Raw genomic sequence first — 26,343 nt, forward strand, 5'->3', positions numbered from 1 at the left:
GGCTGATGGGTAGTGTATGTCCGTGCCTGGGATCTGAACCTGTGAACCCAGGCCATGGAAGTGGAGTATGCTGAACTTAACCACTACACCACCAGGCCAGCCCCTACATGTCACTTCTTTTAAAAATTGTATTTCTTCTCCTTCCTTTCAAAATTAATTGGGTCTTATAATTTAGGTTCTAAAATGTGAAACGATATGAGGATTTCCATGTTTAGGCTTGAGCGAGTCAAATCTCAGTTTACTGCCATAGTCTTTATGCAAAGTGAATTGCACAGAGCTGCTCTTGAAATGCACCGCATGGAGAAGGAAAAGCCTTTTGATTCTAGACAAGCATTTTGATGTTGTTCGTGCAAGTGGTAAATCACAAGCAATACATTCCGTGCAACGATAATTCCTACACGGTGTTTTAGATAAAATCCATCGTTTAGAGTACAAGATGGCACCATTGTTTGTGAAATACCTGGGAATAAATGCCAGGTGTACCAGCAACTACCTAACGGAGGTGAAGCTGCAACTAAGAAAGACTGGCATTGAGAGGACGCTTGTTCGGTTGCTATCAGCCCTAAACAACCTTTGTAACTTAGGGGGAATGATTAATCTCTTTTGGGGCGCAGATCCCTGATCTGTGAAATCTGAAGTCAGGGTCAGACAATCTGTAAGTTCTGGTGGTTACTCACTAAGATTCTCGAATACCTGTTTTCCTAAGGCCAAGCTAGAAAGAATAAACTAGAGTTCCTGAACCAGAATTTATGTTCTTAAAGAAGTTTTGCTTGTTTCCCTCTTTGGCCCATAATAGAAAAATAGAAATGGAAGATAAATGATATATGTGAAGAGATTCAGGGTCATCTCTATTCTTTGGATAATGCAGTCACTGATGGCCTGCAGATTTGAAAAGTGAGATATTCTTCTGTCACCCGCCACTACCCAGCAATGTTGACAGAGGGCCTAAGGGCATAGACCAACAGTCCATATGTGTGTTTTGGGTTGACAACAGCGTTAGATGCTCAGGACATAAAAATTGACGTGTTGGATATCTTTGGGCAACTTCCTCTCCATGAGCCTCATATCCTGTATCTGTATAATGAGGATATCAAATGACTTAAGAAAGCAGTCCTGAGATTAAACAAAAGTTGCCAGTGTTCACTAATATGCTCTGTGTGTTAAAGGGAGAATTTCTGGGAAATGTTGTCAAATATCTCTGAAAAAATTTTGTTTCTAGACAAAAATGAAAGCCCCACAATTTATTCATGTTCTCCAGGTCTAAATGTCATCAGTCCTGTTCATCAGCAAGAAGAACAAGAGAAATAGAAGGAAAATATAATGTCACACTAAAGAAAATGAGTGCATTTTACCTGTCCGAGGCAATAGAGAATTCTGAAAATCTTATATGAAAATTCAACAAATTAGACTCATTTTACTGTATGAAATAAAAGTTGTAGTACTTTTCATTTGGTTTTCAATTACTTTCACATATTTCTAGTGTCTCTGTCATTGTACTTTATCCACATGGATCATTCTATCACCATGGGCTTGTCAACAGGTACAAATTCTTTCAAAGTTCCCCTTAACTGTCACCTTTTAAGAGGTCTAGTTAAATTCTGTGGAAATTGGGAATTAATCAAGTCAATCATATCCTTAACTTTCAATCATTCAAGTAAAACGTTGCAGAATGAAAGAATCCTTACCACATGCTCTGACAGGCCTACAAAGGGAACAATTGGCCTTTTCTTCCTACACCATAATGGCCTAGCAGGAAAGGCCTTTAGCATTTTTATTTTCTGTGCAATTGTTCCTCTCATAGCACATTGTATGTAAAAGTTAAATATTAATCCCACCTTGGACTTTTACAGTGCATTTAATGGGCACAGTACGTCTCATATCTAGTCTCTGAGAGCTGCAGTATCTCAACATACCTAGTGGTGGGTTACTCTTTCTCCATTATATGAAAGACAGAAGGTGAAGTGCTGGAGAGGGCAAGTGGCTTATAAATGATGATCAGTAGAGGAACTAGACTGAGAACCTGGGTCACATTTTGACAGCCCAGAAGTTAAATCACAGCTTTCTGGGTCAGCATTGATGCCTATGATGGTAATAACTTCATAGTAATATCATGGATATCGTTGAGTGCTTAATAGTACTTCTACTTGTGATGCTTCCAGAAGTACTGAATACTTAAACATAAGGAAGTTACTTACTGATGACATTCTCATTGTGTACAAATGGACAATAACAGTAATGACCCACATTTGGACAGAGGCTGTACCTTATCCTTTATAACTCAACTATTATATTAATACTTAGCTCAGTACTAAACAGAAAAAAGATTTCAATAAATATTTGTGGATTTGTTCAAAGAGCTTTTAAAATAAATGTTAGCTCTCTTCATTTCACAACAGCTCTGTGAGAAAGGCTGAGTGGGTATCATTATGCTAATTTTGCTGTGAAAACAGATAGACAAATCAAATGGGTATGGGCTTTGGAGTCAAGTAATTTGGGTTTGTAGCTTGGCTCTGCTAAGAGCTGTGTGATGCCGTGAAAGTTACTTGAACTCTCTGAGCCTCAGTTTCCTTAACAGAGAAGTAGGGATATTAACATCAAACAAAGAGTAATTGTTAGGAATAAATGAGATTATGCACGTAATGCATCGAGCCCAATGTTACTGGTCAGCGTCTTGCATTTAAGAGACAGAAATGAGATCAGAGCTCAGGTCTCCCGAGTTTGTGTCATGTGCTCTTTGTATTAAGTCAGATAAGGTGATAATCAACTAGTCATCGTATCATGAGCTATGCCCAAAGCGCCTGACAGGCTTTGAAGATTTGCTATTACTTTGCCTTATGGAAGCTTAAAAAGTCATGATCATAAAACAATTAGTGATTCTGCTGATCTGGAAACAGTGTCACTTGAACTGAGATGGATTTTCCTTTCTACTTTTCTCCCCCTGGGGGCAGAGTGTGGTCGAGCTGAGTTTTCTGAGGTGGCATTTCTTAGATATCACTTCAGTACAATATTCTATATCCCTCCTGTGGCCAGAAATGCCCAGTAGCTCCTTAACTTTAATTCTGACATATGATCAATGTGTCAAAATGGAAACCAGTTGCTGTAGACTCTCTGGCACAAGAGATCATTCAGCAGAAGCTAGAAGCAGAAGCGAGGCTTCTGGGGAGGGGACACTTCAGACCACTGACTGGGCACAGGATGGCTGTGTCGGGTCGTGGTGAAGATATAGTTTTTTCTAGTCATGACTATTCAGGTCATCTCCATGCACGAATTTAAATGCAAATATGTGAATAGTGGCGGTTACAATAAACTGCCTGGACTTTTACTCTTTTGATGCTCAGACTGGTTTCTCTACTCTGGATTAAAGTTTCATTCATTTTCCACCGACTTAGGAAAACAGTGTGGCACAGTGGAGGAAGCACTAGTCCCTGATGAGCTGTGTCAACTTAGGTAGGTCCCTTACCCTCTCAGTGTCTTTTTCTCAACTGCATAGTGGGGATAACAAGAATACAGAGGCTGAGAAGATCAATTGTGCTGATGTGTACAAAATGCTTTGAAAATTTAAAGTGCCAGACAATGCTGGCTTGTAAAAAAACTTTTTGTTAAAGTAATTTTTTTTTTGAGGAAGATTGGCCCTGAGCTAACATCTGTTGCCAACCTTCCTCTTTTTCTTTTTTTCTCCCCAAAGCCCCAGTACATAGTTGTATATCCCAGTTGTAGGTCCTTCTAGTTCTTCTATGTGGGACACCGCCTCAGCATGGCTTGATGAGCGGTGAGTAGATCTGCGCCTGGGATCTGAACTGAGGAATCCCGGGCCACTGAAGCGCAGCACGTGAACTTAAGCGCTATGCCACCGGGGCGGCCCCATAAAAAACTTTTCTTACTGGCAGAGAGAGGAGGTTTATATTGACTTATTCGGGTGAGCGTGCTCCGTGCCTCTCCCACAGTGCCAGCTATGTAGCAGGAGTTTTATGTCCATCTGGAAAAAAAGATCCGATACCTCCGACTCCACTCTCTACATTGCTCAGGATTACGTTAGAAAATGCTCTTCCGGAGGGCAGGCATGTCTGTATGTTTGGTTCATGGATGTGTCCAAAGTGCCTACGACAGGACCAGGCTCACAACCCGCGCTCAGGGACTATTTGTCAAATGACTGAATGATTTAAAGCAGGAAGGCACAGGCATCTACCATAGCTCACCTTTCAACTGAATGTGTGTGTGTGGAGGGGAGCTGGGGAGGGCTTGGCAGTGAGCGTACTTCCTTATCTACATCTATTCCATCTCACCTTGAATGGTAAACATTTCACTTCCCGATTTCCGATTTAGAGTCAGGTAGCATCTGCTTAAGGATATATTTCCTCCTGACATTCCAATTCAAGTCACAAGCCAAATCTCGCTTGTTCTGGTTGCTCCTGGATCAACACATTAGTGCACTCAGCTTAATGATACCCTACCAAGCCCTGAAAGTCTTAAAGAGATGCATGATTACCAAAACCCACCTAGGAGGCCAGCCCACGCCAGGAATCACTAATGGGATTCGAGGGAGTGTTGACAATACAATCAGTCTTTAAACGAAGAGTTTCTTACGTTGGAGCTAAATCTGGTCAGAGAAGCAGGGGTCATTTTATGATTTATACAAATCTGCGAACCCATCAGAAGTAATTTGAGGGTGGCTGAAACATTGAACGTCCAGTTTCTACCAAGTGCTGAAAAGACCTTACCTGGATTTATCTCGGCAAGCAGAGTGGGTCCAATGGGATCCCTGAGTATGTTATCAATAATGTTTACTGATCTGTTATTTAAGGAATTTTAATGAAAATGAAGTCAGATGAAGTGAACTGTTTCTAATCTGATTTCCCTGCATCAAGCTAAGCCCTTCTCTACTAGACTAAAGCCCAGGGAATCTAGCAAACAACAAATAGTGATCAGTCGACGGTAGGAGAACTGCAGTTTGCCGGCATGTGTCAACTGCTAATTTCTTTGGAGCTCTTGATTCTCACATGCCTCGACGCAGAGAGCTGTTCTGTCCCCGGGAGAAGAAGCGCTGATGGAGCTTTCTCTCTCCTTAGGTCAGAAAGCGTAACATCTCAAGACTGGACTTGCCATCGAGAGGTATAAGGGTCCCTTTAATCTCTTAGAATCATCTGCTTCTCCAGGTTACTAAACCAACATTTTGTACAAAGAAATTCAGGATGATTTTGGCATGACTTGGAATCCTAAATCACAGACTGCCCCAGAATGATGCTCTCTCAGCTGCTTGGAAAGGAAGAGAGTTCTGTCATCTCCCATTACTATTAGTTTTTTTCTCTGTTTAATATTTTATCAAAGTAACATGTGCATAGGGTAAAAATTTAAGTAGAATAGAAGGACTTATAATGAAAGATAGCAGTTTCCCACACATCCTTTCACTCTTGTGTTCATTGTCCTGAGACAACAGCTTTTTCTGCTGTTTTCCGTTCTTTTGGTCTTTTTCTCCCATGGTATGATTACTATACTTTTTCTTGGTTAATCAAATTCAGACATGACCTATTAATTCTCTGCTAGGAAAATAGTTTAGTTAATTTAAACTCCTCTCTCCCAATATTTGTGCCTCATACTTGACTTATCCTGTTAGTTATCTTTGTACCCTTATCTTATACACCTAAACCTATGTTTCTCAACATATCTAATTTACTCAGTATTTCTTGCCTTCCTGCTCGATTAGATTAAAATATTAGTGCTCTGCCCATTTGCTCTCCTCCATCCTCATTGCCAACTCCCATCTCCTGTTGGTTCTACCCTTATTTAAAAGTGTCAAGGCTGGGGCCGGCCCCATGGCTTAGCGGTTAAGTGTTCAAGTTCCGCTGCTGGTGGCCCGGGTTCAGATCCCAGGCACGCACCGATGCACTGCTTGTCTGGCCATGCTGAGGCAGTGTCCCACATACAGCAACTAGAAGGATGTTCAACTATAACATACAACTATCCACTGGGGCTTTGGGGGAAAAAAGGAGGAGGATTGGCAATAGATGTTAGCTCAGGGCTGGTCACCCTCAGCAAAAAGAGGAGAATTGGCATGGATGTTAGCTCAGGGCTGATCCTTCTCACACACACACACAAAAAGAAAGAAATGCAACTCTATTTAAAAAAAAAGTGTCAAGGTTGATCACATTTGCATTCAGTTTTGCAACTCTGTTTCAGTTTTATATGTTTTACTAATAGGCAACATCTAGAATTTGGAAACTGATACGTGCTGATCACATCACTATTATTTACACGTGTTCCCTGCCTGGGTTAGTGGTGTGCTAGGATTGCAGTGCTTTCTATGGAGGTCCACCTTCACAGTCTCTGTTCAAACCAACATATCGAAGGGGTCTTCAGGACCCAAACAACAAATAGATTGCTTTCTAAATAATTGTTTTTTATCTGATTATGAAAGTCATGCTAGGGCCGGCCCCGTGGCTTAGCGGTTGGGTGCGCGCGCTCCGCTGCTAGCGGCCCGGGTTCGGATCCTGGGCGAGCACCGACGCACCGCTTCTCCGGCCATGCTGAGGCCGCGTCCCACATACAGCAACTAGAAGCATGTGCAGCTATGACATACAACTATCTACTGGGGCTTTAAGGGGAAAAAAATAAATAAATAAAATCTTTAAAAAAAAAAAAAAAGAAAGTCATGCTACTTTTAGACATAAAAAATGTAAAGAAGAAAAGTCTAAAGAAGCATATAAAAATTTTTTAAAAATTCCACTCCATAAAGCTATATCAAAATCTTAACATGGGTTATTTCTTAATTTGATGTTTTTCTACATTGAAATGGCAGACGGGTGATCAGACTGGTCACTCCAAGGCGGCTTCAGGGCTCAGCCGGGGAGTAGTGGGTGTTCTCAACTATTACAGGCACTCTGAAAGAGGCTACTTTCCCAAGCCCTGCACCCCACCCCTTTGTCCTATTGCACACTTATCGGAAAGATAAAGACTATTTGACTGAGCCGGTAAACACCCTTGATCATCATATCAACATTTCCTTGTGTCTTCACATAATTTCTTCCCCTTTCTTGCTGTCTTAGAGAAAGAGTGTTCCCCCTTTGCCTTGCCAGGCATCACCAAGGGTATTCTCCTAACTGATTATATCTGAGGAGTGAAAGGCGTGCTTTTAGTCATTTACCTGAGGCAACAGACATAATGGGGTCTCTGAGATTAGCTTCCTAAAGGAAGAATTGCAGCCAGTGGGAAGCTGGTCCTCCTCGTCCTCACCCTGCTTAAAGAGGCCTCTGCTTCACCAGCCGGCTTCCTGATCCCGAGTCACCATGCCCCCTGTGCTTCTGGTTCCCGTGGTTTCCACCCTGCCAAATCCACTTCCTCGAGAGTCACTGACAAATCCTCAAGACCCAAGCACAGCTCTTCCCGTTCCTCGTCCTCTCCCTGCTCCGAAGCTTCCATCCTTGCTGACTATGGCTCCTTCCTTCCCTTCCTCTCCCTGTGTTTCTGACACTTTGCTCTTTTAAGTCTCCTACTGTCTTAGTCAGCTCAGGCTGCTATAAGAAAATACCATAAACTGAGTGACTTAAACTGCAGAAATCTATTTCTCCCAGTTCTGGAGGCTGGCACGTCCAAGGTCAAGGTGCCGGCAGATTCAGTGTGTGGTGAGGGCCCGCTTCCTGGTGTGGAGATGGCCGCCTTCTTGCTGTGTCTTCACATGGTGGAGAGAGACATCATCTCTCTAGTGTCTCTTCTTTTAAGGGCATTAATCTCATGAATAATGGCTCTACCCTCATGACCTAATTATCTCCCACAGGCCCCACCTCCTAGTACCTTCACACTGAGGATTGGGCTTTCAACATATGAATTTTGGGGGGACACAAACATCCAGTCCAGAGCACCCTGCTCAGATGGCCTCCTTCTTCTTTTTGACTTCTTTTCATTGCTTGACTACTCATTCTGCTCCCTTCCAACAGTGGCCAATGTAATTTTTCTATAAAATGCTTGCTTGCTCTGCTTTCCTCCCTTTTTTCCTTCCTTTCAGTAATTCATGGTTCAACCTTAAGTTCTATGTAGTTGACCCCAAATCCATATGTTAGCCCTGACCATCGTTAACTTTTCCAACTGCTTCTGGACATCCCATATGGATGTTCTTCTGCCTCCTGGGGACAAAATGGCCCAGACTGAACTCATCCTCTCCCCTCTTCTTCCTGCAATCATTCTGGCCTTCTGGTTACCTGGTTCAAAACCCAGTAATTATCCTTCACATCTTCCCTTGGCTCCCTGCCTTCAGTGAATTTTTCACTCCTGCTCTTTCTATCTCATGATATCTGATGTTCTTTCTCCTCTTCTCTATGTCCACTGCTGCTTGGCTTTCTTAGTTCTGATCCTAGGAAAAATTCTACAATAAAGGGTAGACTGTGCTTACTGTTATGAACTGAGTTGTACTCCCCAGGTTAGTTGTTCTAACCCCAGTACCTCAGAATATGATTGTTTTTGAAGATAGGACCTTTAAAGAGGTGGTTAAGTTAAAATGGGATCATTAGGGTGGGCCCTAATGCAATCTGACCGGTATCAGATTGAATTTGAAGAGGAAATTTGAACACACAAAAAAAGCGGCACAAGGGATCTGTGCTCATGAAGGAAGGGCCGTGTGTGGACGTGGTGAGAGGACAGCCAACTGCAAGCCAAGGAGAGGCCTCAGGAGAAACCAAACCTGCAGACACTGTGATCTTGGACTTCTAGCCTCCAGAACTGTGAGAAAATATGTTCTGGTTGTTTGAGACACCCAGACTTTGGTATTTTGTTATGGCAGCCCTTACGAACTAATACATTTACTCGTGCCAGATACTCTGTTAAAACTTTTACACGTAATGCTAATAAGAATTCTGTGAAGTAGATGTTTTTGTGATTTCCATTTTACAAGTAAAGAAATGAAGGCATTGAGATGTTAATTAATTTCCTTATGGTCACACAGCCAGGATTTGGAATGTGACGACTTGACTCATGCTAGAACATGACTCTGCCTGGAACACCCTTCCCCTCATTTCTGAACACTCACGCTCTAACCACCTGTAAAACCAGAGGAAATGTCCTTTCACTGAATTCCTGTACTCTGGCTCTGAACTGCTTTCTAATAATTGTTCTTCTGTCTTATGTTCAGCTCCAACCTTGTTCTAAATGTCTAAGTGTTCTCTAGGGCTGGGGCTCTGCATTATTCATCATGGCCCTTTGGTATTAAACCTGGACCCCCTTCTGGAACGAGAGTCTGTCCACATACCTGGGGCCTGGCTCCTGGCTGACATGTACCCCTGATGGTAAACACATACCAGTTGATGTGTGCTTATAAATTCCCTTGTCTCAGAATTCCATGTTGCCATTCTCTGTCAGATGCACAGGAATCCTTGCTAGCCTGATATTGATTACATCCCTGGATCACCATTGTTTATATTTCCCTATAGCCTTCATATAGAGTGTTCTACCCTTTATGTGTGCTTCTCCCCAGAATCAGAAGCTGAGTCTCTCCTGACGTCTCAGGCTTACCCTGAAGTTAGTTCTGTTTCCATGTTTCTGCTTATCCTAGCCAGGACTACTGTCAAGCAGACAATATCCAGGCATGACCTGTGATTGACAATCCTTGGATTATTGTCCATGATCCCCTCATTCATTCATTTATTCTTTCATTTACCCGTCTGACTGAGAACTTTTTATATTCCAGGCATAATACCATGTGGTAGCTTCAAGGTCAGTCTCTTTGATCTGATACTAAAAACGACTGCAAGCTTCTGATGTTAGTAGCAGCCTATCAGAAGCCTTCCCCAAAGTAACCTACACTAAAATGTAACTTGAATACATGTTACTGATGAGATTCAGGTGTCTTCCTGCATGTCACCAGGAAGCAATCTAAAATGAAATCAATGGAAAATAAGCTGAAAACTGGGAAATTGTAACATGTCACTAGGATATGTTAAGTGAAGGAAAGCGATGGTATGATGATAAGGGACACCTAAAATTTCTGAGGATCTGGAAGGATGACTCAAAAAGGAACACTACTGGAAGGGATCAGATGGGTGCTGATCAAGGTGCTGCCTGGGAGAGAGAAACTCCCGCCAGTGCTGGACTGTTGGTAAAGGGTGGCATTCTGGTAGAACAGTTAGTCTGGTGTAGCAAACATTTCTGAGCAACCACTATAAGCTATATAATTGTAGGATTACAAAGGTGAGTCTGATACGGTCCCTATCCTCGAGAAGTGAGGACGACTGACACACAAAACCCTAGTGCTTCCGGGGGTAGGAATGGGGCTAGTGTGGCTGTTAGTGACTTCAAGGGTGCCACCATCCAAAGTGACATCAAACACTGTCAAGTCCCAAATTTCCTCTCCTCCTCTCCTAATGAAAGGAAACACTTGGTACAATTCCCAGAATTCTGCCTTAGGGTGGGAAACAAAAGAAGGAAACAGAGACCCATATACTTTGATGGGTGATGGTGAACTGTGCTGGGTATTTTGTAATTTTCTCCCCTAATCCACTCCCTGTTTCTCCACCCCTCTCTCTGCCATGAAAGGCTGACCTGTGCGAGATACATCAGTAGGGCTTCCTCGCCATGGGAGCCCCCGAGGGAGATCAAGTGAGAGCATTGCTCCCTGGCTGCTTTTTGCTGGGTCGTGTTAAACTGGCTATGTCCCTCAACTGAAGCTTACCTCTTTTCACTTTATAGCTCTTTCCTCCTGAGTTCTCCCTGCCTCCCTTGGCCTAAGAGTGGTACCAGCTCCGTTCTTACCAGCCCTGTGTTCTACATATTCCTTACGGTTCCCCTATACCCTGGTCATATCTTTGTAAATAGTCCCTTTATTGAATTACAACTTCGTTGAATTATGCCAATTTGAAAGCACACTCTTTTTTTTCTTGAAACTCTCACTTGATTCAGGAACCAATCAAAAGGACTAAAGAGGGTGAAGATAGAGGCAGAATCCTGAACCTGATGAGTGGACAATGTGGAGAGGGTAGTCTGGAAAGATAAACAGCCCTGAGATTCAGGCACTGTGCAGATTCCCAGGGTTTATTCCTGGATGCTGCACTGGGGAACTGTTTGGGAGCCTAGAACCTGAGAGACCAATATTCATGGTCTGAAAACGTGCGATGCCACTGTTTTATGTGCCTGGGACAGCAACTTAATTCCAAATCCTACTGAGCCAGAGCTGTCAATGTTCTGGCTCTTTCAAAGGCCATGGGTGACTCAAGCCCTTCAACAGGGTGCTGCAAATGGTATCAGCTTTCAGAACCGAGTGGAAGCAGGGTAAATAAGACAGGTCCTCAGCTTGGATGGAATAATCTTAATACCATTTAATTTCCTTTCTAAAATTTCCATATTCAGCAAACCACCTCGTGAATTTGAACAAGGTTTCATTATATCTCTATGCACTGACTAGCTAATAAAATTATTACCCTATAATTGGAAATATATTTCTCACTATATAATAATAAGGTGGCAATCTGATTGATAAATCAATCATATGCATTTAGATTTCTAAATTAATTGATTATCTCAGGTTTCTGAACTCTGTATGACTGAAGATGAGACCTTGAAGTAGAAAGGAAACAGGAGACTGGACTAACTAGGCAAGCTAACCCCTCTCACAGTAAGTCCACATACATAGAATTGCTTGTCTAGTAGTGGCAATGCTGATCCAAACACAATCTAGTTGCAGGGCTTGGAATGGAGTCTGCCACTGTCCATGAAATACAGTTAAAATAACTGGCCCTTAGAGGGTTCAGGATTGTTAGTGCTGTGCTAAAACAAGAATGTCTTCCAGGTGCTAAGAAAACATGGCTCTTGTAAAGTTATCATTAAATTCCAGATGGGACTAAATGGTTTTAACATTTCAAGATAATATTGGTCAACCTGATCATGAGCAAACCACTTATTTTCTTAAATACATATTCCAAGATAGCTTAAACTTGATAGAAATATTGAAATGTGGTTTAATTCTCTTGATTGAAAGAGGAAATGTAAGTGATCTATAAGTATTTGTAATGTAAATTACTGACTTTGTTTCCCTTAATTTCTCTCCAGTGCTTCAAGTATTATTTATTTGGTCTAATCTATATCGTTTGTGAATTAACACATCTATTTTATCCAAATATCATAGCAGAATGAGTTGGATATATAAAAATATTTGAAAAGCTTAGCAAATGGATTCAGTAAGGAAATGCCTAACGTCTACGGTGCACACACGCACCCTGGAATCCTGTGCTGGGTGAGCGTGTATTTTACAAAGAACCGGACAGTTCTGGCCCTTGTTTTACTACGGGTCTGGAGCACAAAAGTGAACTAAATAACAGAAATCAAAAGGCAAACATTGACACCAGAAGCTCACAAGACTTAGCAAGAAACACATTCTTAAAAGTCATTAAACAATTTTGAAAAGAAATCCCAGCTGCGGGGACTGAGCTCTGAGCCCAGCACGATAAGCTCCGTGAATTGGAACAAAGGCTTTCTGAAAAATGTCTACAGTTTTGAAGAATACTTTTCCCAGACAAGCTTCTTTGTGAGGGGATTTTTTTTTTTTTCTCACAAACATGCCTATTTTTGACTCAGCTCAGAAATGAAATATTTCAAAAGCCCTTTCAAGCTCAACATCTCTAAAATTACTCCTTCAAAGTTACACTTGAAGAGGCAGTTAGAGTAGTGAGATGAAGAGGAATACCAAGTTTGTAGATTTTCATAGGCATGATGAAGACGCACAAAAATCCCTCCCACTCCCATTAACTTTTTTAGTGTTTTAGGCAAAACAAAAAATACCATTTGGAAAAGATGACAATATGAGCAGGGGTAGGTAAGTGTTTCAAAGTTCAGTTTGACAAAAGAAACCGTAAGACAAGATCACTTTTTTTCTAGGTTAAGAGTTTTAAAAGGTGAGTTTTTATGAGAAATATTTTTATAAGTTTTGTTTTTGGAAATAACATCACAGTTTTGCATGATTAATGATAATGAATGCCAAAAATTATCTCCAAATAAAAATATTTTCTGGGGAAAAGAAATCAAACTCAGAATTAATTTACTTAGGTAGCCATTAATGGTCTTATCCGTGCATCCCACTGAGACGTAATTATTCTAAATATAGTTTTGGTTGGTTTGATTTTCATCACGTGCAAAAATGCCAAGTGAGGTAGTTACATCAATGAGTCAGAAGCGGAGAATATTTTGTCCAGCCTGATTCTGCATGGAAATACGAAGATATTTGTGAAGATATGTATTCACACCTGTCTGTGAACCTGAACATTGTAAATATGAATTAAAGCAAGTTGTTTTTTCTTGGTAAGAAGACATACACAAACAAATTATGTGATTTTGAACAATTCAGTTTCAAAGTTCAAATTTAGTTAAAAGTATGAATTAGACCAAAATGGTATTTTGTTTTGAAGAACTAGATTTAAAGTGCTTCAAGCTTGTACTGGCTCTACTTTGGGAGGGTGCTCCTCCTGCAATTCTCAGGGGCATTGTTCTTATTTCTCTACAGCATCTTGTGGTCTCCAGATGGTGACCCAACCAAATCACCCTTCTGTCCATGGATGAACTACACGCACTGTTTTGCCTGCCTTGTTCCCTGCCTTCATGTGGATAAGAACCCAGGCGAGCCAATCAGCTCTACCGGGCCATAATAATGTTTCAAGAAGAGGTTTCCCTAACACTTGAGAAGTAGGGGCAGGAAGAGAGGCTTCTTCTTAGTTCTGGACCACATGCTGTGAAGACCGTCTAGCTGGAAGGCCAACAGCTTTCTTTTCTAGCTGCCTGGACAAAAAGCTGCAGAATGAGCCAGAAAGAAAAGCAGAATGAAGACGGAGAGGGATACAGAGCCAGGACCTAATCCTACCTGAAGCCTTGGACTTTCTAATAAGAGACAATGATTCTCTTTTTGTTTTAAGCTAGTTTGTGCTAGGTTTCTGTCCCTTGCAGCCAAAATATTCCTGGCTAATCTAACAAATAAGCAATAGAAAAAGCTAGAAGTGAAATAATTTACACCAAATCATAAGACAATGCATCTTGTTCTTACCGAAATATGGCAAAAATGGGCTTTCTATGTGTCGTCATGTATATGGTGAGAGAGAAAAATAAGAATTCTTGCTGTAATCTATCTCAAGAGAGATAGAGACTGTTAGTACATTTTACAAAATGTGCTAGTGGAGGACATGCTTTAGTCTGCTAGTTAATTTATAAGGATTTTAAAAGAGCTACATTTACATATCAAAAGCACCATCATCTTAGTAAAAAATATATGGTTAATGACTCACATTTTTGTTGACATGGAAGTAAATCACTGTTTTAAGCCAAGTATTTAATGACACTTAGTATCATCTGGCCACGTAGACAGGGCAGTTTTAGGTAAAGATCAGAAGGTTAGGGAGAATAATGGCAAAAGATTCAGAGTAATCCATCTGGCCTTAAACCATCGCCTACCTCCTCACTACCTATACACAAAAACATGTGCAAATACACAATTATTGTACATTATAAATAAATATAATTACTGGGTTAAGTAGAAATTTGTAGTCGATAAACAAAAGAAAATTAAATTGTATAAAGAAATTTGGATACAATTGGACAGCTACAGTAAAAAATCCTTGGATCTCAGGCTGTGTCTACTACCAGATTGGTTTGACTCTTTTGACTGAATTGAATATTAGTTCAATTCCATCAAAAAGTATTTGTCTTAATTTTTTGAATTGACAAATCAAGTAAGGTGAACTGGTTTGTACAAGTAAACCCCACCTCTGTAACTGAGAATACCATATCAATTAGGTCATTCTCTAATGTCTTTGTCAGTATTTGCAGCAACTGCCCTTTAGAACTGAACCCAGAAATAGAACCTGCAGCCTTGACTTTGAGTCTGCTGCCCTGCCCATCATTCAGTGTTCTCTTTATAATTCAAACTCTCACTGCGGATAAATCCAAGAAATGTAGAATTTCACAGTTGGAGGGCACCATAAAACACCTCCCTCACTTACCAATTCTATAAATGAAAACTCATGTTCAGGGCTCTGACGTACTGTCCAAGGTCTCAAGTGGCAGAGTTGGGCGTGGACACAGATCTTCAGAGGCCCAGCCCAATGCTTCTATTGGAAAGCCATTCCTCAGATGCTCTGCAAACCACTTGGCACTTTTCATTGTATCGATTTGGTTTTATGCTTGATTTTATGTTTCAACGTAACATCATAAATCTGAACTAGATATTCAAATTATCTGAATGGATTGATATACTAAATAACTAAAAAATTAATATTATTGAAGAATAATTGTTCTTTATTGAGTATTGTTTCTGTTAAGTAATAAAAACATTTCATATGTATAAAGTCATACTAATGATTCTTAGATTCTTTAGTATGAAATCATACTAATCACTCTTCCTGGTAATCTCATTTACTTTTCTTTAAGTCCTCCTTACTTTATTGAGAAGGTATTGGGCTACATTTTGTGTTTTTGCTTGCTTGTTTTTGAATTGACACATCAAGTAAGGTGACCTGGTTTGTACAAGCGAACATCACCTCAGGAACATAGTAAAATATATTAAATTGAAAAAAGAGTCTTGTATAAAATCCTGAACATAGTCTAGTTTCATGTGTTATCATTCTTTTTAGGTGCATGAGAGAGTTAGAAGGAAGTCTTCTGTTTTCCACAATAAAATATCTTTTCAGAAACTGTAAAGCAACAGATCTTCAAGAATTCTGGATAAAAATGCTGTGATAGAATACCAAGTATGCCCTAAAGGTAATATTTTTTTGAAATCCTGAAACATAAATTCATGATTTTGGAAATCTTTATTTTGTAAGGTGAGGATGTGCTCTGCAACATAGTTTTCAAAGAAAATATATTGACTCTCAACAAAATATAATATAATGTATTTTAGCAGCGGAGAACTTGCTGATAGAACTAAATGGGTTTAAATCTCAATTCCCAAATTTTCTAGATTATATAATCTTGGCAAAAATAGTTAACCTTTTTGTATGTTAGTTTTCTCATCTAAAAAAATGGAGATAAACAGTTATTGTCTCAAAGAGTTGTTGAGATAATTAAACAAACTAAAGTATGAAAAGCAGTAAAAAATGCTCAATAAATGTTAGCTACTTTTATGAAAAATAGAGAATTATTTTATATTACTCTTTAAAAATAATTACTGCTATTAGCTTACATTTTGCTGTATTTCTATTGAATTGTTTGAAGGAGAAGAGATACTCTTTATAGAACAAATGGATTTTTCCAAGTAAAGAAAAGGATCTGTAATTTACTTACTACTCAGAGTGCACATGTACATGTGTGATGGGTCTGTGAATCCTCCTTAATGCTTTTTGAGATTTGCTTGATGTGATTCAAAGCTCTAATCTCTTGCCGTATCTTACGATTGTAACCAACTCTTTCCTGGATACCAGCAAAATCAGTGATAAAAACATTAAAAGTTAATATGGCAGGGCCAGTCCCGTGGCTTAGTGGTTATGTGCGCGCGCTCTGCTACTGGCAGCCCAGGTTCGGATCCGGGCGCGCTCCGACGCACGGCTTCTCCGGCCATGTTGAGGCCGCGTCTCACATACAGCAACTAGAAGGATGTGCAACTATGACATACAACTATCTCCTGGGGCTTTGGGGGAAAAAAGAAGGAGGATTGGCAATAGATGTTAGCTCAGAGCTGGTCTTCCTCCGCAAAAAGAGGAGGATTGGCACGGTTGTTAGCTCAGGGCTGATCTTCCTCACACACACACACACAAAAAAGTAAATATGACAAGAAGGAATATTGTCATAACAGCATAACAAGCAATTAATCAGGAAAAAATGCCCTCTGAGGCAAAGGTATCCTTGAGTATGTTTTGCGTTAAGCTCTTCAGTTTTGTGAGATTAATAAAATGGTTCTTTTCTATTGAATCATTGTAGAGAAAACAGAGCTGATTCATACTGAAGGACATGACATATGTTATTGTTTATTTAGGCCAATGTAGCAAGGTTTTCAGTAATGAGTCTTATGTAGAATATTCATTTGAAAGTACTTTCTTTACTCCCGTTGCATCCTCCTGAGGTTTTATTAAGATGGAGTATTAAACACAGCACTAATGACTCATGAGTAAAAATGCATTGAACTAAATGATGCAAAAAATACATCAAGCATTTGATTAAAACAATGTTAAATACATAGGCACAGCCCAGAGACTAAAAGAAAATGCAAAAGGTTTGCTTTTATATTGGTTTAGAGCTTCCAGGCTTCTCCTTTATTATTATTATTATTATTTTTTAATTTTTTGTTTATTGCAGTAACATTGGTTTATAACATTGTAAAAATTTCAGGTGTACGTCATTGTACTTCTATTTCTGCATGGACTACATCATGTTCACCACCAAAATACTAATTACAACCCATCACCACACACATGTATCGAATTATCCCTTTCACCCTCCTCCCTCCCCACTTCCCCTCTGGTAACCACCAATCCAATCTCTGTCCCTATGTGTTTATTTATTGTTGTTATTATCTACTACTTAATGAAGGAAATCATACGGTATTTGACCTTCTCCCTCTGACTTATTTCACTTTGCATTATACCCTCAATGTCCATCCATGTTGTCACAAATGGCTGGATTTCATCGTTTCTTATGGCTGAGTAGTATTCCATTGTGTATATATACCACAGCTTCTTTATCCATTCGTCCCTTGATGGGCACTTAGGTTGCTTCCAAGTCTTGGCTATTGTGAATAACGCTGCAATGAACACAGGGGTGCATGTACCTTTGCAAATTGGTGTTTTCAAGTTCTTTGGATAAATACCCAACAGTGCTTCCAGGCTTCTCCTTTATTATTAATCATCCTTGGCTGCATAGAACACTTGTGCTGTCATTTCTTTGTCGTAGCTGCCATTGTGTGGAGAGGGATATGCCTTTTTCCTCCTTCTTCTCCCAAAAGAGGAATTCTCAACCTCAATCACCTCGTCAGAGCTTGTGCACTTATCTCTGCCTTTTGTGCACTGGAGGAGAACATGCCTTTCCATTTCTTTGTCTCTCAGAAATGTGAGACAAGAGCCTGTTCCTCCACCATGTAGCTTCTCTTTACAATGTCGGCCACACTGACACCTGCTTCCAGTAGCAAGCTAGTGACGCCAGGGACAAGAAGCTCCCAACAAGGTGTCCATTCCTTTTCCCCTCTCTCCCTCTCCCTGCCTCCTAAACCACTTTTAAAAGACTAATTTGGGGGCCGGCCCTGTGGCGTAGCGGTTAAGTGTGTGAGCTCCGCTGCTGGCAGCCCGGGTTCGGATCCCGAGTGCGCACATATGCACCGCTTGTCAGGCCATGCTGTGGCGGCCTCCCATATAAAGTGGAGGAAGATGGGCACAGATGCTAGCCCAGGGCCAGTCTTCCTCCGCAAAAAGAGGAGGATTGGCATGGATGTTAGCTTAGGGCTGATCTTCCTCACAAAAAGAAAAAAAGACTAATTTGATTCAAGCTTTCAATCAAGACCATTCTATTAACTTAGTTTCAAATAGAGACAACAGTGCATAATGTTCAAGGAACTAGGTTTAGGTTCTTTACTGGCTTAAAGAGGCAATCTTTCTGCATCTGGGCATTTAAGTAGTGTTCCATAATTCCTAATATATATACATATATACACACTTATACATATATATGTATATATATATATTTTTCCCTTCTACTTTGTGTGGTGTACCTATTATCCGTGCACTCTCATTAGTTCTGATTTTCAGAATTATCCAATGAGAACAATGTGATACCTACAGTAACTTGGGATTTTTTAAATATACTAAAACAAAGTGAGTATTTAAATTCTATTCCTAGTGGAGATTCCATAAAAATATGTCTAATTGACACGGAAAATTAAGAACTCGTCAATGGGGACTTTTAAAACCAGACAGAAGTAGACACAGTTCTGTCAGGAGAAAAGATGAGAATAGAACAATATCTGTTTTACTCAGGTCATTATTACTCATTACCTTTAGTGTACAACTTAAACTCAGTCTGGCCCCTGGCTCCTTGCCCATCTCAACTCTTACCATTCTCCTATAAGCATCCTATATTCTAGGCACATTGATTTCTTTGGAATTCCTCAAACTTTCTAGACTATCTTCCTTCCATACTTTTGCATGTGCAACTCTTTTTTATAGGTAACTTTTCTTTTCTCTGTAAATATTCCATTCAGTGACCCTTCCTTCAGGAAGATATTCTTCATTCGGTTCTCAGGCTAGGCTAGGTGATTCCTGCTGCTCATTTCTTATACATATTTCTTTCATTGCCTTTTTATTCACTCATTAATTCAGTCAACAAATATATATTGTGTGCATTATACATGCCATTTATATAATTGTCTGCTGAATATGCCTCTCATCCACCAGACTGTGACCTCTGGAGGTAAGAGACGTACAGTTGAATCTCACTATTTCTGGTACTTATGTTCTATAATGTTGCTATGAACTCTAAATTAGCAAATATTGAACTATTTCTCCCAGGGAAAATATGAAGTTAGGTTCCTGTAGGCTTCTGGTCACATTTTCATCAACCAAAACACTATTTGCGTTATATAGATTCATTTGTCAACATCCATGTAAAGCAAGCCTGTCTCATCAGTGTTGAAAAGCTGTTCTTCTACATAAACTTTTCTCTGTATAACACTTAGGGGGTATTTTAAAAATTGGTCCACAGACTCCTGATCTGCAAACCTGTCTTGCCTGCAAGTTTAATATTTTCTACGTGTATCACCTTTTAAAATGTACAAGCTGGCTGGCACTACCAAAAAAGGGCTCAACATTTTCCTGACCCTGGATTATGTGACTAATTTTCTTTGGCTTTTAGTCTTATAACAATGCTCTTCACTACGCTTTTTTTATTGGTGTCATCTCACGAATCCACAAATTTAGTCACTTTTCCTTAGCTTCATCATACACTGTAGATGTTACTTGAGCACTTTCTGGATTGGCCTCACTTGCTGCTCGGTGAATTTCCCCTTCCTTTTTCTGAATGTACCATATTGTTGATCCATTAACATTGACCTCATCCCCAATAGCACCATAACTCATGCCCGAGCAAAACTTATGTAACATGTGACCTTCTTGCACTCAGGAACACTAGACAGCATGTCAGTACTATGCTTGTGGGCATTTTAAACAGTGAATTCACTAACAAAAAGCAAAAAATGTGAAAAACGTGGCACTAAATAGACCACAAAAAATACACCTGTTTATATGGTGAGAGCTGAAACAAGAAAGCAGACTGTCACCTTGTTTGGCCTTCAGGTGAAGTGTGCATATCAAGTGAGTCGAACTTTTCACCACTCTGCACCTGTTGGTGACTGACTGCAAAAACACCATGAGTACTGATGTTCGGGTCTTGAATAAATTTTATCGAGTAAATGAATTTCCAAATATGGAATCCACAAATAATGAGGATCAATGCTATTTTTCTAGTACTAAATAATAGGAGTTCAATAAATGTCTGCTGACAGGATGAAGAGTGCACGCTATGTGCAAAGCTATTTCTCAAGGTTCAATGAATTAAAATTACTTATTAGAAACTATAGACTTGACACATTTTTATACCAAAAAGTCTAAAATGTAAAGAAAAATCTTGTGTGCATACTATATATATTATGCTCTCACTTAAAATATTCTTGAGTGATTTCTTCAAGGCATAGTCTAACCAATCTTTATTCCACATGATGTTACAGGATTCTTGATGTGTGTGAAACCATAGAGTACCTTTATAGGTGGTGATCATCTGAAAGAAAAGCACCTAGCATCTCTAAAGTATCACTCTCTCTGGCACAAACAATCAAAAAGTCCTGTTTTTAATAAAAAAATGAAGTCAGTTGAAGGCCATCATGTGCACAACTTACATTTACCATAAAATCTAAGTATGACATAAGGAGAAACAATTCTTTATGTATGATAATGCTAACCTTTACACAGAAGTCAGAGCAACCCACTGAGACACAGAAACTTTAGGTTGATTTTCGACTAGCAGAGACTTCAAAAACGACACACACTTATCCTCTTGCTTATTTCTCTTTATGTCAAGGACAAAACCTTTCAAAATTTTTTGTTGGGTATTTATCCAAAGAACTTGAAAACACCAATTTGCAAAGGTACATGCACCCCTGTGTTCATTGCAGCCTTATTCACGATAGCCAAGAATTGGAAGCAACCTAAGTGCCCATCAAGGAACGAATGGATAAAGAAGCTGTGGTATATATACACAATGGAATACTACTCAGCCATAAGAAACGACGAAATCCAGCCATTTGTGACAACATGGATGGACATTGAGGGTATAATGCAAAGTGAAATAAGTCAGAGGGAGAAGGTCAAATACCATATGATTTCCTTCATTAAGTAGTAGATAGTGACAACAATGGACGGATACATAGGGACAGAGATTGGATTGGTGGTTGCCAGAGGGGAGGGGGGGAGGGAGGAGGGTGAAAGGGATAATTCGGTGCATGTGTGTGGTGATGGGTTGTAATTAGTATTTTGGTGGTGAACATGATGTGGTCCATGCAGGAATAGAAGTACAATGATGTACACCTGAAATTTTTACAATGTTATAAACCAATGTTACTGCAATAAACAAAAAATTAAAAAAAAAAAAAATTTTTGTAGATCTAGTGATGTGGTCTACAGCCATGGCTAATAGCCAAGCTAATGTGCTAATGTGGGGAATCAAATCTATTGTTATCACCAACTAATATATTTCATTCATTTATTTAGTCAACAAATATTCAACAAAATATTGAATGCTGACAAATATTCATTGAAAACATTCCTATATTAAGTGCTAGGAATAAATTATGAATAAAGCAGGTAGAGTCCATCTCCATGGAGCTAGTAGTCTTCTAGAAGAGGCATACACTCAACAAGTAAAAAGAGAAGTAATAACAGACACAGATTGTGAAGGGTACTACAGAGGAAGTAAGTTTAGTGAAGGGAGAGAATGATGGCTGTAGTGGTATGGGGGCAGACGTTAGATGGTGTTCCTTAAGAGCTTCATTAAGAAGAGGATTTCTGAACTGAAATGTAACAAAGACAAAGATCCTCCTATGGGAAGAGATGCGGGCAGCCTATTGCAGGAGCAGGAACAGGGAGTGGAAAGGTTCTGAGGTTGCCGTGAACTTGCCTTATTTTAGGAACTGTCAAACAGCCATAGTGAGCAAGGAGAGTTGCCAGGAAGTGCTGCTAGAGTCTTGGCCATTGGTAGACTGTGCGGGGCCTTGCAGGACAGAGCAAGACATTTGTAGTTGATTCTAATTATATTTGGAAGCCATTGAAGAATGTTAGAAGGGAGAGGGATCATTATCTGAACTGTAGTTTAAAGAGACTATTTAGGCTGCTGGATGGAGAATTCATGGTGGGGTACAAGTTAGGTGTCAGGGAGACCAGTTAGGAGCTGTTGCAGTAGTTGAGGTAAGAGAAGATGGTGATCTTGATTTGGTTCAAGGCAGTGGAGGTGAAGAAGAGTGTGTGAACTGTCAATATATTATGAACGTTAAATGAAATGGACGTATTGCTGGATTGCAGCGGTGGTGAGAGAAAGAGAGGGGATGGAGGATTACTCTTAGACTTCTGGCTTGGTTAGCTGGGAAGATGGTGCTGCTATCCACTGAAGAGGGAATATTGCATGTCTGCCTTTGAAACATTCAAATCACATTGGCATTTGGCTCATACAATAAAGGTGATGAAAATGGGCATTACAAGCAGATAGATGGCTTTTAAAGTTATAGGAATGGATTTCTATAGTTATAGGAAAGTTAATGGAATCATCTTTGGAGAGAAAGTAGGGCATAATGAGAAGAGGACCCAGGAGTAGTTCAGAGGAACTTCAATGTTTTAACAGAGAAGAAGGATCTCACATGGTCGTGGAAAGCTTAAACAGAGATAGCGTAAGCAGATCCATGTGAAGAAAAGGGTGTATCTGATTCAGCTAATTTCTTGGGGGCCTGAAACTGGACTGGAACCTCATCTCTACCGTGAACTAGTGAGAATCAATGTGTTCTAGTAGAAGAATCCTCTGTTTTGGACTCATGTAAATTTGGAATCAGATTCCAAGGCTGGAACTTGCTGGCCAAGGGCAAGTTTTCCAAGCTTTCTTTATCTCTTAAACTCCAGGTTTTACTTGTAGGTTTGGTATAAGAGGTAGATACAATGAAGATAAATCTCTTGCTATGATGTTTTGCGCATAATATGCCCCAATTTTAAATTGCAGGTGCATACAAATGGCGTTAAGAGAGAAACAATTAAATTTTAAAATTTTTAATCAAAAAATTTTGTTACTAAGATGTCATTTATCAAGTTTATGTACATTAATATTGTGAGACTGGAACAAAGCAAGGAATTTTATCTCAGCATTAGTTTTGTCAGTTTGGATTAGCTAATAATAAAAATTATAGCTTAGATTTATTGAGTGTTTTCCATGTGTCCAACACTGTGCTGAACAGTTTAAATATATTAACTCTTTTCATCCAGGTAGCTGCCCTACGAGGTGTGTTATGTTATCATTCCCATTTGACAGGAGAGAAAAACATAACAAGGACATTAAACAATTTGGTCCAAAATCATCCAGCTAGGTGTGTGATTCTGTTCTTAGCCATTACTTTTACATCTTAGATGATCTCCAGTGTTTCTTCAAAAATATCTCCCTGTATATTCTCTTAATTTTTTTCCCAAATCAACATTTAGGCTTAGAAAAATGTAATAAATACTTGTTTGAAAAAGCAAGAACACCAAGCCATATAGCAAAGCTGTACTAACTCTTGTATTTTACAAAAGGAAGTAAATGATTAAATGGACTGAAAAATAAGTGCAAGAATAGTATATGCAAGGAGAAAACAAACGTTCAATGAACTGCACACTGAGAAATGTGGGAAAGGAGATCTGAGACCCCTCAAATATGACCCAAGTAAAGTCACTGGTTTGTGTCTTCAAGCACCAATAACACAAAATGGCGTTACTTTAGGCTGCCAGTGCAGCCTATTCACAGGGCCGAGGAGGTGTTTCTGGCTTTAGGCGAGGCAACAGCTTATGGCAAATGTTGACTGGTACGAGGCTTGTCACAGACCATGGGTTTTCTTCCTCTCCTTAAGACTTAGGCTGCAGTGACTGACAACTCAGTGATATTAGGAAGAAACTTTTATGAGAAGAAAATGGTTTGAATATACTAGTGGAGAATCTGCCTTTTTAGTAGCTCTAGTTTCATTTAAATCTCGTAAACCATAAGCACAACCTAATTACCGATGGTAGGGAAGTATTCATTTCTGGAATCTAATACCTGTAGGATCTATGTTCTGTGACCTGTGGGTCTTTAGTGTGAGTTCCAGGTTCATCTTTCTTGCTACCAGCAGACATTTTCAAAGACTCACCTCCCATCTGTAGGTGGCAGTAAGTTATTACCGTTTTTGTTATTCTGCCCAGTGGAAGGAAGATTAAATCCAGTTTAGAGAAACAGAATATAAGCAGAATATTATTCTACCTTTGGGCCAATATAAAGAACAATAACTCTCAGGTTTTTTCAGTGGAAGTTTGATTCCCTCCCCCATTTTAATTTGAGATAAAATTGAAATACTTGTGTATTCTCAGCGGACTCTCCTCTAGCGAGGAGGCATTTATGTTCACATCAGGCTAAACAAACCCAGAACAATAGAGTAAAGGGTTTTGTATAAATCAGCAGCTCAAGAAACCCACTGTTTCTTTTTTTTTTTTTTTTTTCTCCTTCAGCTTTTTTTTTTTTTTTTTTTTTTTTTTAATTTTTTGTTTATTGCAGTAACATTGGTTTATAACATTGTAAAAATTTCAGGTGTACATCATTGTACTTCTATTTCTGCATGGACTACATCATGTTCACCACCAAAATACTAATTACAACCCATCACCACACACATGTACCGAATTATCCCTTTCACCCTCCTCCCTCCCCCCTTCCCCTCTGGTAACCACCAATCCAATCTCTGTCCCTATGTGTTTGTTTATTGTTGTTATTATCTACTACTTAATGAAGGAAATCATACTGTTTCTTAAGGTGCTGTGTCTAAGCAAGATGAGTTCAGATCTTAAAGCCTGCTGTTAGATTTACATGAAGCAATGGCATTTTGCTTTCAAGTATATGCATACAGAACATCAAATAATTATTCTTCCAAATACACAATAAAAAAAGATTTCTTTCTAAATCACTCAATGATTTCCATCCTCAGTGTTTAAAAGAAACAAAAAACCACCACACAACAAAAGGGAAAGACATTGTTAAGTTGCAGCTCTTTTCTGCAGCGTCTTCTGCCCTGTGTTTGTTCATATGCAAAGCATGCTTCCTCACAGATGGAATCCACCAGTCCTCGCCATTAAGGGAAACACAGCAGGACACAGAGAGGATTTGTTGAAGCTGAAAACCGACTTTATAATTTAGCTCAGAGTCTTGAAGCAGCATAAGTCACACTATAAATCAAAACACCAGACCCAGAAGTGTAAGGCAAATAGAGTGAAACATGAATTTCCCCCTCATACTTCTCCTCTTGTTAGTACAATTAAAACAACAACCAGCTCCTTTATTGCTTGTGATTTAGCAGTTAGCCAAGTGAAGTGACAATTTCAGGCTACAGTAGACAGAGCCATAGAAAAATGAAAACACAGCCGATAAGGTAAGGCAATTGCTGCCATGTTATGCCAACAGACACTGCCAGGTTTCTAAAATAAAACAATCCTTCCACCATGGTGAATACTTTGCACTTTTGCTTAGCGTAGCTTCCTGGACACTACCTATTGGAGTAAGCCAGATTATACTTCTGTCATCTGTTTTTGAAGTCCTCTACAAAAATTTAATTGAGGCCACAGAGATTAAGTTGGCTATTTCTTTTAATGGCTTGGGGGTATACACTTAACATCACCTTGCCTGTGCTAGCAGAGTGCTTTTGGCCTACAAGAGCCTTTCTATTCGTGTATTTACTATATACAGGGCAGGATTCTTACTTTGTATGAGATAGCCCACTATCGATAAGCATTGTTCCTCCACTAGAATCATGAAGGCAGGGACTTGTCGTTTTCCCGTCTTTGTTGTAGCAGCTAGCAGAAGAAAAGACAGTGTGATGCCTACGTGTTAAAATGAAGGATTTTCTGCCCCAGCGTTCCCAATCTAATAGGTAGCATTTATGCACTGTTGTAATTCTTATTTTTGAGTGGTTTGTTGTCAGTTTCAACAAAATGGTTCAAAAATTCAAAATGCATTTTATTTTTGATGAGCAGGGGAGGTTTAACCCTTTTACAAGCACTCAGGTACCAAATTGTCCTCTTTCTTTCCTGAGAGTCGACTGGTAATGTAACAGGGCAGGGCAACGTCTGCAGGGCGACGTTTAACAACTGGTTCATGGGC

At 39.6% G+C, this 26,343-nt stretch overlaps 1 protein-coding gene across 1 annotated transcript in view; it reads right to left on the minus strand.

Annotated features, from left to right (window-relative positions):
• LOC147915740 (protein eyes shut homolog) overlaps nucleotides 1–26,343 on the minus strand; it is a 440,056-nt gene that overhangs the window by 74,974 nt on the left and 338,739 nt on the right. The window lies entirely within an intron of this gene.

The sequence above is a fragment of the Ceratotherium simum genome, chromosome 13 (assembly GCF_057802395.1).
Source record: "Ceratotherium simum simum isolate JZ-2026a chromosome 13, ASM5780239v1, whole genome shotgun sequence".
Classification (NCBI taxonomy): domain Eukaryota; kingdom Metazoa; phylum Chordata; class Mammalia; order Perissodactyla; family Rhinocerotidae; genus Ceratotherium; species Ceratotherium simum.